This window comes from Macaca thibetana, chromosome 15 (assembly GCF_024542745.1).
Source record: "Macaca thibetana thibetana isolate TM-01 chromosome 15, ASM2454274v1, whole genome shotgun sequence".
NCBI lineage: Eukaryota > Metazoa > Chordata > Mammalia > Primates > Cercopithecidae > Macaca > Macaca thibetana.
In genome coordinates, this window is record NC_065592.1 from 10,134,398 (window position 1) to 10,155,197 (window position 20,800).

Here is a 20,800-nt window from a genome sequence, read left to right on the forward strand (position 1 = left end):
TCTCAGGAGGCTGGGGCCCGGCCAGCTGTTTTCTCTGGGCAGCCAGCTGTTTTGCCCATCAGGAAGCAGTCCTGGCTCCTCTGCTAAAATCGTTGCTGTGGCTGCAGCGTGGCAGCCCTACTGAGCCAGGTCCTGGGAGCTGTTAACTCCTCTGGGCCCAGGCAGCCCCTTCCCTCTCTCAGCCCTGATCCCTCCTGCCTCCCCCGGACCCACAGAACTAGCCCATCGCAGGACTTCTAGAGACCCCAAGAAAACCAAGTTTTGCTATCCCCACCCCCTTCAACAACTCCTAACCCCCGCCCTGCTCCACAGAGCCTTGTCCTCAGGTGAACCCAGCAGGAAGCTCAAAGGGATAAATGTTAACCTTATTCAGAATAATAATAGCAGCTATCATTAACCGTTTGCTGTGTGCCAGGCATCTGCTAAGTGCTTTTTTTTGGAGTGGGCAATGGAGTCTCACTCTGTCACCCAGGCTGGAGTGCAATGGCATGATCTCGGCTCACTGCAGCCTCTGCCTCCCAGGTTCAAGCGATTCTCCTGCCTCAGCCTCCTGAGTAGCTGGGATTACAGGCATCTGCCACCACACCCAGTTGATTTTTGTATTTTTAGTGGAGATGGGGTTTCACCATGTTGGTCAGGCTGGTCTCCAACTCCTGACCTCAGGTGATGTACCTGTCTCAGCCTCCCAAAGTGCTGGGATTACAGGCGTGAGCCACCGCACCCAGCCTGCTAAGTGCTTTAAATGTATTATCTAACTTGATTTTCACAACAACCCTGTGAAGTCAGGAATTCTTTTTTTTTTTTTTTTGAGACGGATTCTGTTGCTGTGTCGCCTAGGCTGGAGTGCAGTGGTACTATTTTGACTCACTGCAACCTCTGCCGCCCCGGTTCAAGCAATTCTCCTGCCTCAGTTTCCCAGCTTGTAGCTGGGACGACAAGCACGTGTCACCATGCTCAGCTAATTTTTGTATTTTTAGTAGAGACAAGGTTTCACCATTTCACCATGTTGACCAGGCTGGTTTTGAACTCTTGACCTCAAGTGATCTGCCCGCCTTGGCCTCCCGAAATGCTGGGATTACAGGCATGAGCCACCATGCCTGACCAGTTGGGAATATTTTTACTTTACAGAAGAGGAAACTGGGAAACTGAGGCACAGAGAATCTAAATAAATCACTTGCCCAAGCTCATCCAGAGTTGGGGTTTGGGGTTTGAAACCAAGTCTGCCCGTCTCACTCTGGCCAGCCCTGGCGGCTCTGGAACTGCTGTTGGTGTTACTGTTTAAGTTCCCCGGAGCTTTTGCCCCAGGCTTTCTCTCCCTATCCTCAGTCGCCCCACCTGTAGAATGGGGACACTCTAGCATGGAGTTAACACCACCAGTTCTGAGTCTGGAGCTGTGTCAGCTTCTGTGCTTGATTCTTTCCAAGTATTCATTAGCAGATTACTCCTCCTGGTGGCTACATTCGGCCTGGGCTAGAATCCTAGCTCTGTTGCCTCCAGACTGCCTGGCTTTGGACAAGTGACTGGACCTCTCACAGTCTACCAGTCTCCAAAGCTGGAAAATGGAGACAGGAACAATGCGTCTGCATCTCTGATTTTGTTACGGAAAGGTTGAGATGACGCAGGTAAAGTGATTAGCCCAGGACCGGACCCAGAGGTAGTGAGTGGGAAATGCTCCCTGTTACTATTCTATTTAACCACAATGGTCAAGGACAGGATCCGAGTGGCCCATCCACCACGGCGTGCCCCCATGCTCAGCTCAGAGCTGGTACGTAGGAGGGCTCTGTGATTACCTGTGAATGAATGAACCTGGTCCATGGTCCCCACATGGGGAAAGCAGGCTGGGAGAGGGCCATACCTGTCCAAGATCACAGTTACCGGGTGGCTCTGGGATTCAGCCCTGTCCGTGAGTCTGCCAGGGGCCCCTGGTCCAACTCCTGTACCCCTAGGGCCTTCTCTCTTGAGGCCAGGACCTGGACTAGGGAGGGGACAGGGGAACAGGGACAATCCCATGGCTAAGTAAGACAACCCAGTAGGTGACTTGGCTGTGGCTGGGTGGGATCTCAGGGTCTGGGAGCGACCCCTCAGGATGCAGTGACCCGTGCTCTCCCTTTTTGTCCCCTCCCCCCTGCCCACCATGGGTCAGTTCCCTGGTCCCAGCCTAGACATCTGGAACTGGGGCAGACAAAGGGCTGCGGGAAGGGACAATAACCTTCTGTCCATTTTCAGATGTCGGGCTGGGCCTGGCCAGGGCTGGGGGCCGGAGCCCCGGCGAGGCGGTGCCAGGCCCCCCGCGGGCAGCGGACAATGTTGGCAGTGATGGAGAGGAGGCATTTCAAAGCGTTTTGTTCCCGCTGACCCCCTCCCCCCCAACATCTCGCCCCAGCTCGGGGCGAGGCCCCATCCCCACCCCCAGCCACCCAGGCCTCTGCTCTGGGCGGCTTGGGGACCAGCCACATTCTTGACCTCAGGGGAAAAGTTTAGACTCTTTGCGCCCTGGGCAACAATAACAGTGTCACAGAACTGATTTAGGAGCAGCACTTACCATCACAAAGCAGCAGACAAAGAGCCGGGCTGAGAACGCGCCGGGCCGCGGCAACTACTCCACCAACCACGGCTCGCTTCTCTCCAGGCTCTGCCAGGCAGGACTGGGTGCCAGGCCCCACACCCTAGGCACACCAGGGGAGGACCTGAGGTGGGCAGTGGTCAAGAAGAGACAGGGAAAACCAACCGGGAATATGGAGGCCTGAGAGCCGTTCCTGCTCCACCACCAACTTGCTACGTGACCCTGAGCAAGTCCTTCCCCACTGTGGGCCTCAGTTTCCCCATCTGTAACAGAAAGGCTAAACTACAAGGCCAAAAGCACGAGGCTCTGATCTTGCAGGCAGAAGAGTTTCAATGAGGTTGATGATAGTGGTGATGGTGGTGCTGCCAAACCCCCTCCTCCAACTCCTGTACCCCTAGGGCCTTCTCTCTTGAGGCCGGAACCTGGACTAGGGAGGAGACAGGGGAACAGGGACAATCCCATGGCTAAGTAAGACAACCCCGAAGGTGACTTGGCTATGGCTGGGTGGGATCTCAGGGTCTGGGAGCGACCCCTCAGGATGCAGTGAGAAGTAAGGATGCAGTGAGAAGTATTTGCCACTTGGTCCTGGGCACTTCACAGGTGCCAGGCACGGTGCTTACTAAGCCCTTTCAGACCTTCATATCCTTTTATCATGTAAACTTTCTCAGACTCACAAAGCAGATGTATAATTAGCTCCACTTTACAGTTGATAAGCTAAGGCTCAGAGAAGTTGAGTCATTTGTCCAGCGCCACACAGCCTGGAGGTTGTGGAGCCAAGACAAGGCGGAGCTGCTTCCTTCCCGAAATTATACTCCAGTGGGAAGGAGAGAGGAGCAACGAGGCAGCTGGACATGGTGAGTTCTGGCTGGGAGGGCCTCTCCTCCCCGCCAGAAGGCTATGAATAAAGAAATGTCTGCTTATCCCCAGGGGAAATTCCGCCCTTGGAGCAGGTGCCTTTATTTTTTTTTGAGACAGAGTCTCGCTCTGTCACCCAGGCTGGAGTGCAGTGGTGCGATCTCGGTCACTGCAACCTCCACCTCCTGGGTTCAAGCAATTCTCCTGCCTCAGCCTCCTGAGTAACTGGAACTACAGGCGCCCGCCACCACTCCTGGCTAATTTTTTTCTTTTCTTTTCTTTTTTCTTTTTTCTTTTTTTTTGAGATGGAGTCTCCCTCTGTTGCCCAGGCGAGAGTGCAGTGGCGTGATCTCGGCTTACTGCACGCTCTGCCTCCCGGGTTCGCACCATTCTCCTGCCTCAGCCTCTTGAGTCACTGGGACTACAGGCGCCCGCCACCATGCCCGGCTAATTTTTTTGTATTTTTAGTAGAGATGGGGTTTCACCGTGTTAGCCTGGATGGTCTCGATCTCCTGACCTCGTGATCTGCCCGCTTGGCCTCCCAAAGTGCTGGGATTACAGGTGTGAGCCGCCATGCCTGGCACGCCTGGCTAATTTTTGTATTTTTCGTAGAGACGGGGTTTTACCATATTGGCCAGGCTGGTCTCCCAACTCCTGACCTTGTGATCCACCTGCCTCGGCCTTCCAAAGTGCTGGTATTACAGGCGGGAGCCACCGCCCCTGGCCGCAGTTGCCGTTAAAAACGAGGTTGGACCAGCATAGTGGCTCCCACCTGTAATCCCAGCACTTTGGGAGGCTGAGTTGGGTGGATCACTTAAGCCCAGGAGTTTGAGACCAGCCTGGGCAACATGGCAAAACTCCATCTCTACAAAAAATACAAAAATCAGCCAAGCATGGTGGCCATGCACTCCAGCCTGGGCGACAGAGTGAGACCGTGTCTCAAAAAATAAAAATAAAGTAAAAAAAAAAAAAAAAGCTTGATTGATTCTTATCTGTGAGCAGAGGTGGGCCTGGGTGGACACTCAGATGCAGGGGATTGAATGCAATGACCTCCAGTGGAGGCCCTCTAGGAATCAGAGGCACTATGGAAGAACATTTAAGGGATCAGGCTCTGCAGCCAAGCTATGGGCTTGAATCCCAGCTCTTTTTCTCGCAGTGTGTCCACAGATGAGTCACTTCAACGCTCGGTGTCTCAGTTTTCCAATCTGTAACACTGACTCCACATTGCAGGAATGTGGTGACCATTCAGCAAGGTACGTGGACGACCTCAGAACAGAGCCTGACCCAGTGAGGAAGGCCTGTTTCTACTCGGCCGGGTCCCCCCCAGCCAGGTCCCACCTCAAAGCAGGCGCCACTGGGGTGCTGTGGCATGCAGTCAGCTGTTGACCTTGCTTTTTGGGAAGTGGTTGGGCTTTGAAGACAACATGTGGGACTATGGTTAGACACGAAGAGCGAAGGGGTCCCCATTCTCTGGGGGATGTAAGGCAACCATGGCTTCCCAGGGATAGTTAGAGGAGATTGTGGCTTCTCTGAGGCCCAGGCAGGGGCTGCTCCTGCTACTAGGCTGGGCCCTGGGCATGGTGCCTGGAGAGAGAACAGAAAGGAAAGGCCTGGAGGTGCTGGGCAGAGTTGGCTCCCTCCAAACCTCAGCCTCTTCAATTCAGGGGGAAACTGCACGTGGAGAGGGAGAGATGTGGTCCAAGGTGGCTTCCATAACACAAACAGCCTGCGGTGTGATGGGGAGGCCTGGTGGGTTTGAGTACCACCAGTCTGCTGTGTCACCCGGGATGAACTGCTAACCCTTTCCGAGCTCATTCCAAAGGTCTTTTACAATCCAAAGTGTTAAAAGGAAACCATTACAAGAGCCTCTGTGATTTCACAAATCTAATCAGGAAGTTGGCTAGGCTGGGTGCGGTAGGTCAGGCCTATACTTACAGCACTTAGGGAGGCTGAGATGGGAGGGTTGCTGGAGCCCAGGAGTTCAAGACCAGCCTGGGCAATATAGTGAGACCTTATCTTTTTTTTTTTTTTTTTTTAATATAAAGATATATTCCATACAAGAGAGACCTTATCTTTTAAAACAGAAATTTAAAAATCATACAAATAAAAATAAAACACAAAAAGTTGGCTGGGAATCCGGGAGTCCTATACCCTAGACTCCAGCCCCTCTTGCCTCCTCCAGCTTCTCTAACCATCCCTTCAGCTCCCCTCACCCAGCCACTGGTGACACAGACAGAGGGTGAGACAGTCACAACGGAAAACGCCACAGAACCATGAGGACCCACAGAGATTGTGGGGGGTCTCGGGGAGCCCCAACGTGGACAACCTCTCCCTCCCTCACTGCCTGGCTGTGGGGCCAGAGGAGCACTCACCCGGGCAGAGCCTCTTGGGGGTACTCCTCAGCCCAGGAGGTGGATGGCACTGCTGGGGCGTCTCTGGCATAAAGTGACTCCCACCCAGCTCCTGCTGCTGAGAAGGGCTGGTCAGGCGGGGCCCTCAGGTGCCAGACCGCCCTTCCCGGGCACAGATTTTCCTGGCATCTTCTGGGCAGGAAGGGTACTGGCTGGGGGTTGGGCAGAGGAGCAGGGAAAGATTGGAGCAAAGGTGTCTCACGGAGGGCTTGCCCCAAACCTCCACCCCACTCTCCTTCTGGACACTGTAGGCCAAGGGTCCAGGGAGTCAGGGAGCCTCAGGAGTGGGGAGAGGTCTGATCAAGGAGGCTGAGAGGAACCCAGGCCCCTGCCCCTCCCCATTCCCATCCACTGCCAGCAGGCCCACACGGAGGTGTTTGCTTTTCCTGCCTCTACACTGAGTCCATTCAGAGCGGCCGATCCCCACCCCCGGCCGACATCCAGCCAGCCAGGGCACCAGGGAGCGAGATCACGGCCCCCGCGTCCCCCTCCACAACCCTTCCTGCCCTCTTCACTGCGGGGGATACCTCAGCCACAAGGGCTTCCTAGTTTCATGGGCGACTGGGGCATGGGGGGCAGGCAGGAGGAGAGAAAGAGGGAAACCAAGCGGAGAAGAGGGTGGTGGGAAGGAGCCGAGGAGAGGGAGGCAGAGGAGAAGGCTCCTGATGGAGGAGGCCCAGGCAGAGATGGGGCAGGGACGGGACGGGGTAGCCACAGAGCACAGCACTGTCTAGGAGGCAGGCAGGGCCGTCTCTAACTGGTCCAGGGCCTCACAGCCTGGCTCTGCACCGGTCACAGCCAGCAGGGCCTGGAGTGGACACTGAGGATGGGAGCTCCTGGCGCCCACCTGAAAACCAGCCTCTTCCTCATCCCGGGAACAGGGGCCCAGGCAGGGCTGTGACCTGGTCTGGGGCCAGGGGAAGGAGGAGGGTGAAAAGTTTCCCCAAGTCAGAAGGCCATGGGGGAGGCATCTCAGGGGGTCCTGCTCTTTGCTGTCTCTGACTGTCACGTTGGTACATAAAGGGGGTAGAAAGGTCAGATGCGGCCTTTCAGGCCCGTGGGAAAAACTCTGCCCATTTCCCTAATCCATATTTATTGGTGTGAGACACTGGGGAGGGAGGAAGCCCGCCGCCCCCACCCGCCGCCCCAGCCAGGCCAGGTTAGCACTAAGAACAGGCTCCATGTCACCCAAATCCTACTCTTTGTCTCCAGATTGGCTCCAGAGTCCTCCCCCATCCCTCCTCCCCTTGGTCCCCCCCACCCAACCCCCTTTGGGGTTGCCAAGCAACCATGGAAGGGTAGCTGAGATATTTTCTTTATTACAAGCAAAAGCAAGACAGCATCATGGCCCCAGGAGGGGAGCAGGGTGGGGGCTGAGGGAGAGGGCGTCCCGTGCTCTGGGGGGACTCAGCCACCTCCACTTGTTTTGAGAGTGAGCAGTGGGGAGACAGGGCCCCAGAGCCCAAGAGAAGGAGGGAGATGGAAGACAGTGTTGGTGAAGGGGTGGGTGGAGTGTGCAGACACTGGTCCACGATACACAATGCTAAAAGATGGGGTGGTGCCATGAGACCCAGGCCCAAGTCTCTCACCTGCCACCCACCAGCTGTGCCATCTGCAACCAAGTCGCTTCCCTTCTCTGGGCCTGTTTCCTCCTTGATACAATGGGAATAATAACATGTATTATCTCATTTAATCCTCACAAAAGACCCAGGAGATGTTTATTTTTCCTATTTTACTGGTTAGGAAGCTGAGGTTGGGAGGCATGAAGTCATGAGCCAGGCAGGTAAATGGCAGAGGTGGAATTCCTCACCCTATCTCTCTTTTTATCTCTCTCTTTTTTTTTTTTTTTTTTTTGAGACGGAGTCTCGCTCTGTCACCCAGGCTGGAGTGCAGTGGCTCAATCTCGGTTTACTGCAACCTCCGCCTCGCGGGTTCACACCATTCTCCTGCCTCAGCCTCCAGAGTAGCTGGGACTACAGGCGCCCGCCACCATGCCCGGCTAATTGTATTTTTAGTAGAGATGAGGTTTCACCGTGTTAGCCAGGATGGTGTCGATCTCCTGACCTCATGATCCGCCCAGCTCGGCCAGTGCTGGGATTACAGGCGTGAGCCACCACACCCAGCCTTTCTCTTTTTTTTTCATAACAGCATTACTGAGATGTAATTCACATGCCATGCAATTTGCCTACCTAAAGTGTATCATTCAACAGCTTTTAGTATATTCAAGAATTGTGCAACCATCACAACAAGCCATTTTCTATTTTCTATTTTCATTATTTTGAAAAGAAAACCCATACTCAGGCCGGGTATGGTGGCTCACACATGTAATCCCAGCACTTTTGGGAGGCCAAGGTGGGCTGATCACCTGAGGTTAAGAATTCAAGATCAGCCTGGGCAACATGGTGAAACCATATCTCTACTAGAAAAATACAAAAATTAGCAGGGCGTGGTGACGGGCGCTTGCAATCCCAGCTACTCGGGAGGCTGAGGCAGGGAGAATTGCTTGAACCCGGGAGGCAGAGGTTGCAGTGAGCCGAGGTTGCACCACTGCATTCCAGCCTGAGTGACAGAGTGAGACTCCATCTCAAAAAATAAAAAGAAAGCAAGCAAGCCCATACTCATTAGCCATCATTCCCCCATTTCTCCCCAACTGCCCTTCTCCCCAGCCCTAGGCAACCACTAATCTGCTTTCTGTCTCATTAGATTTGCCTATTCTGGATATTTCATATAAATGGAATTATACAGTATGTCTGAGTCCCAATTATTATTATTTTTTAGACAGGGTTTCTAAGTGGAGTGGAGTGGAGTACAGTGGCACACTCATGGCTCACTGCAGCCTCAACCTCCTAGGCTCAAGTAATTCTTCTGCCTCAGCTTCCCAAGCAGCTGGGACTACAGGCACCCATCACCACGCCCAGCTAATTTTTTTTTTTGTAGAGATGGGTTCCCACTATGTTGTCCGGGATGGTCTTGAACTCCCGTGAGTCCCAACTCTTTTTTTTTTTTTTTTTTTTTTTTTTTTTGAGACGGAGTCTTGCTCTGTCACCCAGGCTGGAGTGCAGTGGCCGGATCTCAGCTCACTGCAAGCTCCGCCTCCCGTGTTCACACCATTCTCCTGCCTCAGCCTCCCAAGTAGCTGGGACTACAGGCGCCCGCCACCTCGCCCGGCTAGTTTTTTGTATTTTTTAGTAGAGACGGTGTTTCACTGTGTTAGCCAGGATGGTCTCGATCTCCTGACCTCGTGATCCGCCCGTCTCGGCCTCCCAAAGTGCTGGGATTACAGGCTTGAGCCACCGCGCCCGGCCAAGTCCCAACTCTTTAACTTCCAACAGTTCCTACTTCACTGGATACTGGGGCAATAGAGTAAGAGGGGTGAGGTGGTGAAGTATTGAAGAATGTGGGCTTTGCAGATAGACTTAGGTCTAAAACAAACCTAGGGCCTGGCGCAGTGGTTCATGCCTGTAATCCCAGCACTTTGGGAGGCTGAAGTGGGCAGATCACCTGAGGTCAGGAGTTCAAGACCAGCCTGACCAACATGGAGAAACCTCATCTCTACTAAAACACAAAATTAGTTGGGCATGGTGGCGCATGCCTGTAATCCCAGCTACTTGGGAGGTTGAGGCAGGAGAATTGTTTGAACCTGGGAGGTGGAGGTTGCGTGAGCTGAGATCATGCCATTGCACTCCAGCCTGGGCAACAAGAGCGAAACTCCATCTCAAAAAAAAAAAAAAAAAAAAAAAAAAAAAAAACCCAACCTAGCTCTTGGCAGGGCGTGGTGGCTCACAACTACAATCCCAACACTTTGGGAAGCAGACATGGGAAGATCACTTGAGCCTAGGAGTGTGGGACCAGTCTAGGCGACATAGGAAGACCTCATCTCTCTTTCTTTTTTTTTTTTTTCTGAGACGGAGTCTTGCTTTGTCGCCCAGGCTGGAGTGCAGTGGTGTGATCTCGGCTCACTGCAAGCTCTGCCTCCCAGGTTCACGCCATTCTCCTGCCTCAGCCTCCCGAGTAGCTGGGACTACAGGCACCCGCCACCACGCCTGACTAATTGTTTTGTATTTTTAGTAGAGACGGGGTTTCATCGTGTTAGCCATGAAGGATCTCTCTCTCTTTCTTTTTAGACAGGGTCTCACTCTGTCGCCCAGGCTGCAATGCAGTGATGAGATCTACGCTCATTGCAACCTCCACTTCCTGGGTTCAAGCAATTCTCCCACCTCAGCCACCAGAGTAGCTGGGATTATGGGTGCCCACCAACATGCCCAGTTATTTTTTGTATTTTTTTGTAGAAACAGGTTTCACCATGTTGGCCACACTGGTCCTGAACTCCTGAGCTCAAGCAATCTGCCTGCCTCAGCCTCCCAAAGTGATGGGATTATAGGCACGAGCCACTGTGCCTGGCCTGGGACCCCATCTCTATTAAAAATAATAATAAATTGAGGCTGGGCACAGTGGCTCATGCCTGTAATCCCAGCACTTTGGAAGGCTGAGGCAGGGGGATCACCTGAGGTCAGGAGTTCTAGACTAGCCTGACCAACATAGTGAAACCCCGTCTCTACTAAAAATACAAAATTAGCTGGGCGTGGTGGCATATGCCCGTAATCCTAGCTACTTGGGAGGCTGAGGCACCCAGGAGGCAGAGGTTGCAGTGAGCCGAGATCACACCGCTGCACTCTAGCCTGGGAAAGAAGAGCAAAATTCCGTCTCAAAAAAAAATAAAATAAAATAAAAAGAAGATTAATTGAAATCAATACAACCTATCTGTCATTCAGGAGCTGTGTACCTGGGGGAAGCTGCTTCCTCTCTCTTGGCCTCAGGTTCCTACTGGGTAAAATGCGGAGAGTGATAGCATTTCTCTCAAGGGCTGTAGTGATGCATGTCAAGTGCTTAGCCCTGTGCTCAGTGCTTAGTATATGGTAGTTGCTAACTAGATTACAATGGTCCATGTATCTGCCTATTTATTCCTCGACCCAGGTATTTAATAAAACTTAGCACCTTCCAGCCGGGCGTGGTGGCTCACGCCTGTAATCCCAGCACTTTGGGAGGCCGAGGCAGGTGGATCATGAGATCAGGAGATTGAGACCATCCTGGCTAACACGGTGAAACCCTGTCTCTACTAAAAGTACAAAAAATTAGCCAGGCATGGTGGTGGGCGCCTGTTGTCCCAGCCACTTGGGAGACAGGCAGGAGAATGGCGTGAACCCAGGAGGTGGAGCTTGCAGTGAGCCGAGATCGCGCCACTGCACTCCAGCCTGGGTGACAGAGTGAGACTTCATCTCAAAAAAAAAAAAAAAAAAAAAAAAAAAGAAAAAAGAAAAAAGAAAAAAAAAAGGAAAACAAAAACTTAGCACCTTCCAGCCGGGCGTGGTGGCTCATGTCTGTAATCCCAGCACTTTGGGAGGCCAAGGTGGGCGGATCACCTGAAGTCAGGAGTTTGAGACCAGCCTGGCCAACATGGTGAAACCGTGTCTCTATTAAAAATACAAAAATTAGCTGGCTGTGGTGGCAGGCGACTGTAGTCCCAGCTACTCAGGAGGCTGAGGCAGGAGAATTGCTTGAACCCGGGAGACGGAGGCTGCAGTGAGCTGAGATCGCGCCACGGCACTCCAGCCTGGGCGTCAAGAATGAGACTTCATCTAAAAAAAAACAAAAACAAAAAACTTAGCACCTTCCAAGGGGCAGGCATTGTTCTAGGTGCTGGGGATACAGTAATGAACAGGACATGATCCCTCATAGTGCTTCTGCTCTAGCAGGGTGACAAACAAGACAGCCGGTAACTATGACACTTTCAGGGAGTGATCCAGTCAGGGAAGACATCAGTACAGCACGATGGGCTGAAGCGTGCCGGGCAGGTGCATGTTTTAACCTGGAAGACTCCCCTGCCCCGCCTTCACTCACTTCATAGAGAGGAACATCTGTAAGCTGAAACATGGTAGGCAGGGTGGAGGGGTTCTTAGGATCCCCTCTGAGTGGGGACAGATGGCCTGGCTCTGGCATCTTCTGAGACTGGAGTGAGTCAGGTTGTCAGTTCATTTCTAGAGGTAGGACACCATGTAAGAGCACTGGCCAGTCTTAGAGAGTTCTCTTTGTATAAATGGGTCTGGCCACTGGAGCCCAGAGTGGGCAAGGGCCTGGCCTGTGGAGGCACACCGAATAGCAATAGGGCTCTTTCCTCTATCCCAGGCCGCCGGCCAAGTCATGGTGAAACCTGGATTGACAGAAACACTTGGGGACAGGACTCTAGGGACGGAAAGATCTGGCACCGAGGTGGAGGCTGTCACCACAGCTGTTCCCTGGACACCTGTCTGCATGCTCTGGGTCCTGGGCTTGCCTTCGAAGTGCAGAATTGAGGCTGCTGTATGATGGAAGCCCCTCCCAGCCCCCTTCAATGAGCCCCACCCACAGCAATACCTCAAGTGCCACACCTAGAACCTCAGCTCATTGGCTGCAAACATCCATGTACCCACTGTCAATTCCTTATTAATTTCATCTTTCACTCCATTGTCCCAAAGTCTGCTTTTTCACGCATCCGTTTCCATCTACCCATTCATTTAATTATTACTTCAATAAAGTATTCGTCAATTCATCCATTCATTCATTCATCATTCGTTCAACAGATGTTTACTAAGCATGTCCTTTGTGTTGAGCATGATTTTTGGTCAAATCCTTGGTAAAGGCCGGGCGCGGTGGCTCAGACCTGTAATCCCAGTACTTTGGGAGGCTGAGGAGGATCACCTGAGGTCAGGAGTTCGAGACCAGCCTGGCCAACATGGCAAAACCCTGTCTCTGCTAAAAACACAAAAATTGGCCGGGCGCGGTGGCTCAAGCCTGTAATCCCAGCACTTTGGGAGGCCGAGACGGGCGGATCACGAGGTCAGGAGATCGAGACCATCCTGGCTAACACGGTGAAACCCCGTCTCTGCTAAAAAAAAAATACAAAAAACTAGCCGGGCGCGGTGGCGGGCGCCTGTAGTCCCAACTACTCGGGAGGCTGAGGCAGGAGAATGGCCTGAACCCGGGAGGCGGAGCTTGCAGTGAGCTGAGATCCGGCCACTGCACTCCAGCCTGGGCGGCAGAGCCAGACTCTGTTTCAAAAAAAAAAAAAAAAAAAAAAAAAAAAAACACACAAAAATTAGCGAGGCGTGGTGATGGGCCCCTGTAGTCCCAGCTACTTGGGAGGCTGAGGCAGGGAGAATCGCTTGAACCTGGGAGGTGGAGGTTGCACTGAGCCAAGATTTTGCCACTGCACTTCAGCCTAGGTGACAGAGTAAGACTCCATAATCAAAAAAAAAAAAAAAAAAAAAATTCCTTGGTAAAATGCCAGGCCAGGCCAGGCATGATGGCTCATGCCTGTAATCCCAGCACTTTGGGAGGCTGAAGTGGGCGGATCACTTGAGGTCGGGAGTTTGAGGCCAACACAGTGAAACCCCATCTCTACTAAAAATACAAAAATCAGCTGGGCATGGTGGCACACACCTGTAGTCCCAGCTACTTGAGAGGCTGAGGCATGAGGATTGCTTGAATCTGGGAGACAGGGGTTGCAGTGAATCGAGATTGTGCCACTGCACTCCAGCCTGCGCGACAGAGTAAGACTCTACCTCAAAAAAAAAAAAAAAAAAAAAAAAAAAAAAAGCCGGGTGCAGTGACTTACGCCTGTAACCCCAGCACTTTGGGAGGCTGAGGTGGGTGGATCACAAGGTCGAGAGATTGAGACCATTCTGGTCAACGTGGTGAAACCCCGCCTCTACTAAAAATACAAAAGTTAGCCAAGCGTGGTGGCTCGCGCCTGTTGTCCCAGCTACTCGGGAGGCTGAGGCAGGAGAATCGCTTGAACCTAGGAGGCAGAGGTTGCAGTGAGCCGATATCACGCCACTGCACTCCAGCCTGGATGACAGACTGAGACTCTGTCTCAAAAAAAAAAAAAAAAAAAAAAAAGCCAGTCCTGGTGGGAAGGAAGGGCTTGCTTAACTGACAGTGTGGACAACTCTGCCATCTTTTTTATTTTTTTGTTGAGACAGGGTCTTACTCTGTCACCCAGGCTGGAGTGCAGTGGTGGGATCTCAGCTCACTGCAACTTCTGCCTCCTGGGTTCAAGCAATTCTTCTGCCTCAGCCTCCTGAGTAGCTTGAATTACAGGCATCTGCCACCACACCCGACTAATTTTTGTATTTTTAGTAGAGACGGATTTTCACCATGTTGGCCAGGCTGGTCTCGAACTCCTGACCTCAGGTGATCCGCCCACCTCAGCCTCCCAAAGTGCTGGGATTACAGGCGTGAGCCACTGCGTCCCGCTGACTCTGCCATCTTCCTGAGAGTTGGTTTTGTGTGTGTGCGTGTGTGTGTGAATGCACACTGGGGGTGTAGGGTGGTGATGGTGGAAGCTCATGATGACACATTACTTAACTGCAAGCACATGTAGAGGGTGTTTGGATCCTCCTAACACCCACCTATCTCTAGGGAGGCAGGACAGGCACGACGGATAGGCACAGGGGCTGTCACTAAGATTCAGCCTCCTGGAATCACTTGTCCTGGAAGCCCAAGGCAATGCTGGCTCTTGCTGAACTCTTCCCACAGCCTCCCTGTTCAAATGAATCTCTGTCTTCTATAAGCCCCAGAACCTTGCTAATTCTTCAGCTACCATGCTTTCCTGGGGCTCTGCTCTTTCATTAGAGTTGGCTGGGTATTTGTGTCTGTTGGTCCACTTGTCCACTGGATACCGGGTACTTCTGGGGGGCAACGACACTATTTGCCTTTCTCCCTTCCCCTACCTCCAGCACACACACAGTGCCTTGCAAACATCAGGTCCACTAAGCGTTGCTCACAGAGAATCACTCAGAACGCAGCTACAGCACCTGCTCTGCCACCGCCAGCCCTCACCTGGGAACCTGCAGTAGCCTAATTGGTCTCTGGTCATCAAACATGCCCCATCCCCCCGCCCCCCACCCCCCATTCTCCACACTTCAGTCCCAGCAAACCTTTAAAAATGTAAATCTGAACTTGTCAGACCTTTCAGGATCCCCACTGCGTTTAGGATAAAATCACAAATCCTCCCCAATAGCCTAAGAGCCTGGCAAGGTCGACCTCAGCTTTATGTGGAACTTCCCCTTCCTCGTTGCGCTCCAGCCACACCAAATTTCCTTCCTTCTCCGAGCTCGCCAAGTACTTCCTTAGAGCACGCTGTTCCCTCCGCCTGAGACAGTCCTTCACCTAACTCCCCATTCCTCCTCCCCCAGGATCTGCCTCCATCGCACACTGTGCGTTTCCTCTGGGGACATCTGTCCTCTGCCGAGTCCCGGGCGAGCACACAGTAGGCATTCCATCAATATCTGTTCAGTGACTGCAGTTAGCAGCCTTCTTGGCTCCTCATTTCCCTGAGGGTGAGGGTGAGGGCAACTCACTTCTCTGCCCAGTACTGATGGGCTTTACATAGCTCAGTTGGGCGTGGTGGCACATTCCTGTCAAATTTCAGCTACTCAGGAGGCTGAGGTGAAAGGATCCCTTGAGCCCAGGAGTTCGAGAACCAGCCTGGGCAACATAGGGAGACACCCGTCTCAAAAAAACAAAAAAAAAGCTCTAACGTACCCTGGGGACGGAAAAGCCCTTCTCCTAGAAGGCAGCTAGGACCTAGCTTGGGAGCCCCCAACGCTTTTTTTTTTTTTTTTTTTTTTTGAGACGGAGTCAGGCACTGTTACCCAGGCTGGAGTGCAGTAGCGCGATCTCTGCTCACTGCAAACTCCGCCTCCTGGGTTCATGCCATTCTCCTGCCTCAGCCTCCCGAGTAGCTGGGACTACAGGCGCGTGCCACCACGTCCCGTTAATTTTTTGTATTTTTAGTAGAGATGGGGTTTCACCGTGTTAGGATGGTCTCAGTCTCGGGTCTCCTGACCTGCCTGCCTCGGCCTCCCAAAGTGCTGGGATTACTAGTGTGAACCCCCGCACCCGGCCAGCCCCCAACTCTTTTTTACATTTTTATTTAAAAATGTTTATTTTGGCCGGGTGCGGTGGCTCAGGCCTGTAATCCTGGCACTTTGGGAGGCTGAGGAGGGCGGATCATTTGAGGTCAGGAGTTTGAGACCAGCCTTACCAACATGGTGAAAACTCGTCTGTACTAAAATACAAAAATTAGCCAGGCATGATGGCGGGTGCCTGTAATCTCAAGCTACTCCGGAGGCTGAGGCAGGAGAATTGCTTGAACCCAGGAGGTGGAGATTGCAGTGAGCTGAGATTGTGCCACTGCACTCCAGCCTGGGCGACAAAGCAAGACTCCCTCTTAAAATGAATAAATAAATCATGTTTATTTTTATTTTTGTAGAGCTGGGGGTCTCACTTTGTTGCCCAGGCTGGTTTTTTTTTTTTTTTTTTAGACCAAGTCTCTCAATCTTCCTGCCTTGGCCTCCAGCCTTGGCCTCCCAAAGTGTTGGGATTATGCACGTGGGCCATGGCACCCAGCCATCAGAGACTACTGTTGCCCACTCTATCTTGGTTGTGTTCATGCCAGGCTGGGGTGGGGCTGGGACTGGATTATAATGTTATAAGGTGACACAGAGTGTCTCCTGGATCCCGTCGTTTTAAGTGTGCATTTACATCCATCCCCTCTGTACCTGCTAAATAAAGTCTGGGAAACTAGAGTGTGCAATAAGTCCCACAGCTCTGGGTTTCTAGATCCCTAGTGGGTGCGGTCTCTGGAGGTTGGGGATTGGGGCTGCATGCCTTCTCCCTTATCCTCCAGCATGGTCTTCTCAGGGGGTGACCCTCTGACCTCCAGAATTCTCCCCCTCCCTCTCCAGCTGGAAGCCCCAGGCAGGAGCCTAAGGAAGGATGGCTCTGCAGTTTCTTCATCTGTGAAATGGAGCTGATAACAGCACTTACTTTCCAGGCTTATTGTAAGGAATCAGTGAGCTACTACCTTCAAAGAGCTTAGTGCTTGGCACACAATACACAATCTTTGCTGTTATTATTACCAAATGGAGCATTCCCAGGAGTTGGAATCTGGTCAGCAGGGCTCCCTCCCAGTAAAACCCGGGCTGCAAGAATTACTCCCCACAAGCAACATTCTTTCAACTTTTATAAGAAACTCAAAGAAGTCTATGTGACTCATTTTGAAGTCACCGGGCATGGTGCAACCACCCACAGATATTTAATGATTGGTTGGGGGGAGGGCACTGGACTAGGCTCTGGAGGCACAAAGATCCGTAGGACCCATTTCCTGTCCTAGGGAGGAGACTCAGACAAACCGATATTCACAATTCAGCCAGGCACGTGGCAAGGCCACCCAGAGATTGTGAGGACAGGAGAGCATTTCAAAGCAAGGCAGCTTGGTGTGCCAGGACAGAGGCAAGGGTATTTTGGGTGCTTGGAGAACCCTGGGGTGAATGGAAGGCAGGCTGTATGGGAAAAATGACCACACACTCCGGCTTTAGGGTGTGAGGTTCATTGGGAAAGACAGGCTGGGCTTTAGGGGTGAGAAACTGGCTATGTATCTACCCAGTAGACTGAGAACCTTCTCTGCCACACCAGGCCGGGGGTGGGGCTGGGGGTGCATTAGACCTTGGACAGAGCCCCTGCTCTCCTGGATGGGTGGACTGCCCAATGGAAGAGACAGTGACAAGACAAGCATTCACAGATTCCACGCCCCTCTCACACCCACCTGCTCCCCTCCCCCCACCCCTGCTGCTAGCCCCGAGGTATCCAGGAGCCTGCTGGAGCCTGGGAATCAAGCTCTGGTCCTTGGTGGGGGGAGGGGGTAGGCTCCAGCTCCCGGGTGGGGTGTGGTCTCCAGGGATGGCATCCTCAGCCCAGGGGTGGGGACTGTACCCCCTTCTCCTTCAGCGTGGTCTTCTCAGGGGGTGACCCTCTGACTTCCAGACTGTTCCCCTTCACCCTCCAGTGAAAGCCCCTGGGCAGGGTCCTAGGGAGGGGGGCTCCAGAGGCCTTTGGTTTCCATGCAGCTGGGAGACAAGGGATGGGCCGTAAAAGACTCTGGGGTGCCCTGGGTGCTCTTGGATTGCTCAGCCAAGGCCGGGGCCTGAGTCAGGTCCAGGGGAGAGCAGGGCCGGGATGCTGGTGCCTGGCCCAGGAGAAGGGAGGGGGCGATGGGCAAAGGGGTCAGGCCGAGGGAGCAGGCGGGGCATCGGGAGTTGAGGGCGCTGAGTGGGGGTGGGAGGACGAGGGGTCCGGCCGGTGCAGAGGGGGAGGCGGCCCCCGGGGAGGGGCACGCTATGTCTTTAAGAGCTGCCTGAGCGCAGGTTGCAGCTGCCTGGCCAGCCCGAGAGACAGCGGAGATTCATTACCCGCCGACACAATGACCATTGATGGCCCCGTGGCGTTATTCAAATCCAGTACCAATTGCAGCCGAGCCCCTTTCTCCGCGCCAGGCCCGTATTGTTGGAGCGGCCCACTAAAAGCCCGCCCCGGCCCCGAGCCGCCAGAGGCGCCCGCTCGGGTTCAGCCCTGCGCCTCGGCAGCCCGCCGGCTCCCAGTCCGGCTCCCCGGGCGCTGCAGGTGACCCGGCGGCGCATTCCAGCACTCTCCGCCGCCCGGGCCACTGCCGCCACCGCCACCGCAGGCGCCCCGGCCGCGACTCAGCCACAGGAAAGCGGAGAGCGCCCGAGCCGGTGCGTGCGCGGGGCTGGGCGGGGGCGGGGGACCCACGAATCCAGCAACCTGGACCCCGGGTTCGGAAACGCGACCCGGCCTGGGGGTCCTGCCTTCCGGATTCCCGTAGAGTCCAGGCTGGGGGCAGGGAGAGGGGAGTCGGGGTTCCCCAGGCCTGACAGAGGAGATTCCCCCTCGACCTGGGGCGGCGCTGAGACCCAACGCGGGCCACTCTGGGGACTCCGGGCCGCGATCGAAGGAGCCACGCCAGGGGCGATGGGGATCCCCGCACAGGGTCAGGATCCGCGTGCTTGCTAGTCCACCTTACCGCCAGATGGGCAGCCGCTGCTGAGCGCCTGCGAGGTGGTCCGACGCGCAGCTCCGAGATGTCCTGGTCTGGCGCTTTTTAGGAGCGAAGCGGAACCCCGCAGGAGACCAGGGCCCTGAACTCAGGGGCTTCGCCACTGATTGTCCAAACGCAATTCTTGTACGAGTCTGCGGCCAACCGAGAATTGTGGCTGGACATCTGTGGCTGAGCTCCGGGCGCAACAGGGGCGGGGGCCGCAGGGACGGAGCTCAGCGCGGGCGAGACCTCTCGGGGCGGCGGCTGGCTGGCCCCAGGGCGAGGATCGCGGTCCCAGCCCGCGCGCACAGGGACGCCGGTCCCTGCCACCAGCGCCGCCATCCGCATCCTCGTCCTTCTTCCTTCTCCTCTGCGGGTGACCAGTACCGGCCGGCAGGGTCCTCCAGTCGATCGCGTCGTTTTTCCTCCTTTCAAATTTCGGCCGGAACGAAGCCTGCACGCAGCGGCGGGGCCGAACGTGGTCCGCCCTCAGCCCAAGCCGCAGGAAGTCGGGGGTGAAAGAGGCCGGCCGAATGCGCCCGCTAACTCGTTTCGCAGTTGTTCTAACTTATCACCCCAATACTCTCTACCTAAACAAAACAAATCCTCAATCAACCCCTAAATCCCAAACCAACCAACCCCTCCCGCAAGCCCTCCGGACGGACCGAGAGGCTGAGCCTCCTCCAGCCGCTGCCAGGGTCCGACGGGCAAGCGTCGCCAACGATGCGCTCCAGCCCGGCAATCGCCTTGGCTTTGGAAATAGAACTTGGAAAAACGAATCCTTTTCATTAAAGAAAAATCTTCGGAGATAGCGGGGTTTTATTTGTTTATTTCCTCAAAAGCAGGGACCAGGAGTTGCTTGGGAGAGGGGTGGTTGGGAGCTGCTGGGGGCTGGCTGAGCCCAGGTCACCTGTCCCCTGACCCCTTTCCAGCCTGGGGCTAAAAATGACCTGAAATCGTCTGGAGTGCCTTGGCCATGGCCAATTTCAACCACAGTGCTTGCACCCCCATGTGCCAAAAAACCCGGTTTTCCCAGCACCTCCTCCTGCCCTACTCTTCAGCATTCATTGGGGTGTGGTGGGAGAAGGGATATCCCACATCAGGCCTCCCACTCTTTGCAGCCAGAGAAACGGATCCTAGCGCCCAGTTTCCAGGACCTGCAATCTGGGGTGTTCCAATCAGGTGCACTGATGCGCTGCTCCTGCAGCTCAGTGGGGTGGAGACAGGGAGGGACCTCCAGGTTACAAGAATGGGACAGGCTGACCTTCTGAAAGTGCAGCGGTAGGGGCTGTTCCAAGTCTCCTGCTTTGTTCCCTAACATGGAGACCCTGACCTCAGGAACTAGTGAGGGTTGGTCACACAGCCTTTCTGGACAGCACTCAGACCCCAACACTAGCCTTAATTTGCACCCAGACCAGCTCCTCCCCATAGTCCCAACACGGCTGCTCCCACTCCACACAAGCCCAGAGGGCTTCTACCTGCAGTAGTGCTGGAGAAAAGCCCACCAGCCGGCAGGTCATCCATCCCCAAAAGAATGATGTATACACCCCGTCCCCCAACACTGCTGGGACAACCTTTTGCCACTTCCATCTCCACAGGGTGAGAGGTGAGAAATTCCACTTTAAATTACTGACATAGAATGAAAAGCACTATTTTGGGTGGGATGACGCTTTTGATGGGATGTTAGCACCCTAATTCTTTTTGGGGGTCTCCCTCCAGCAAACAAAGCTCTTTTCTCCAGGTCATGGAAAGGAAAGACCACAGAAAGGGGGCTCAGCAGTCTTATCTATGCCACCCCCATTCTGGGTTCTGAGGCTGCTGGCTGCAGCTGGTGGGACAAAGCCTTGGACAGACGGGTGGGGATGCGTCCTGGGACGCAGACTGGTCAGCACAGACTGACTCTGCCACCCCCTTCTCCAGATGGCTCTATTAGACTACCCTGTCTCAGATTGTCTGAGTGTTCACCCCCACCCCTCTTTTGGGTGAAGGGTGAAGGGTAGCTCTGAGGCTCTAGGCTGAGGATGGAGAGGTTGT

At 54.1% G+C, this 20,800-nt stretch overlaps 1 protein-coding gene across 1 annotated transcript in view; it reads left to right on the top strand.

Annotated features, from left to right (window-relative positions):
- GOLGA2 (golgin A2) overlaps positions 1 to 20,800 on the top strand; it is a 434,268-nt gene that overhangs the window by 269,737 nt on the left and 143,731 nt on the right. The window lies entirely within an intron of this gene.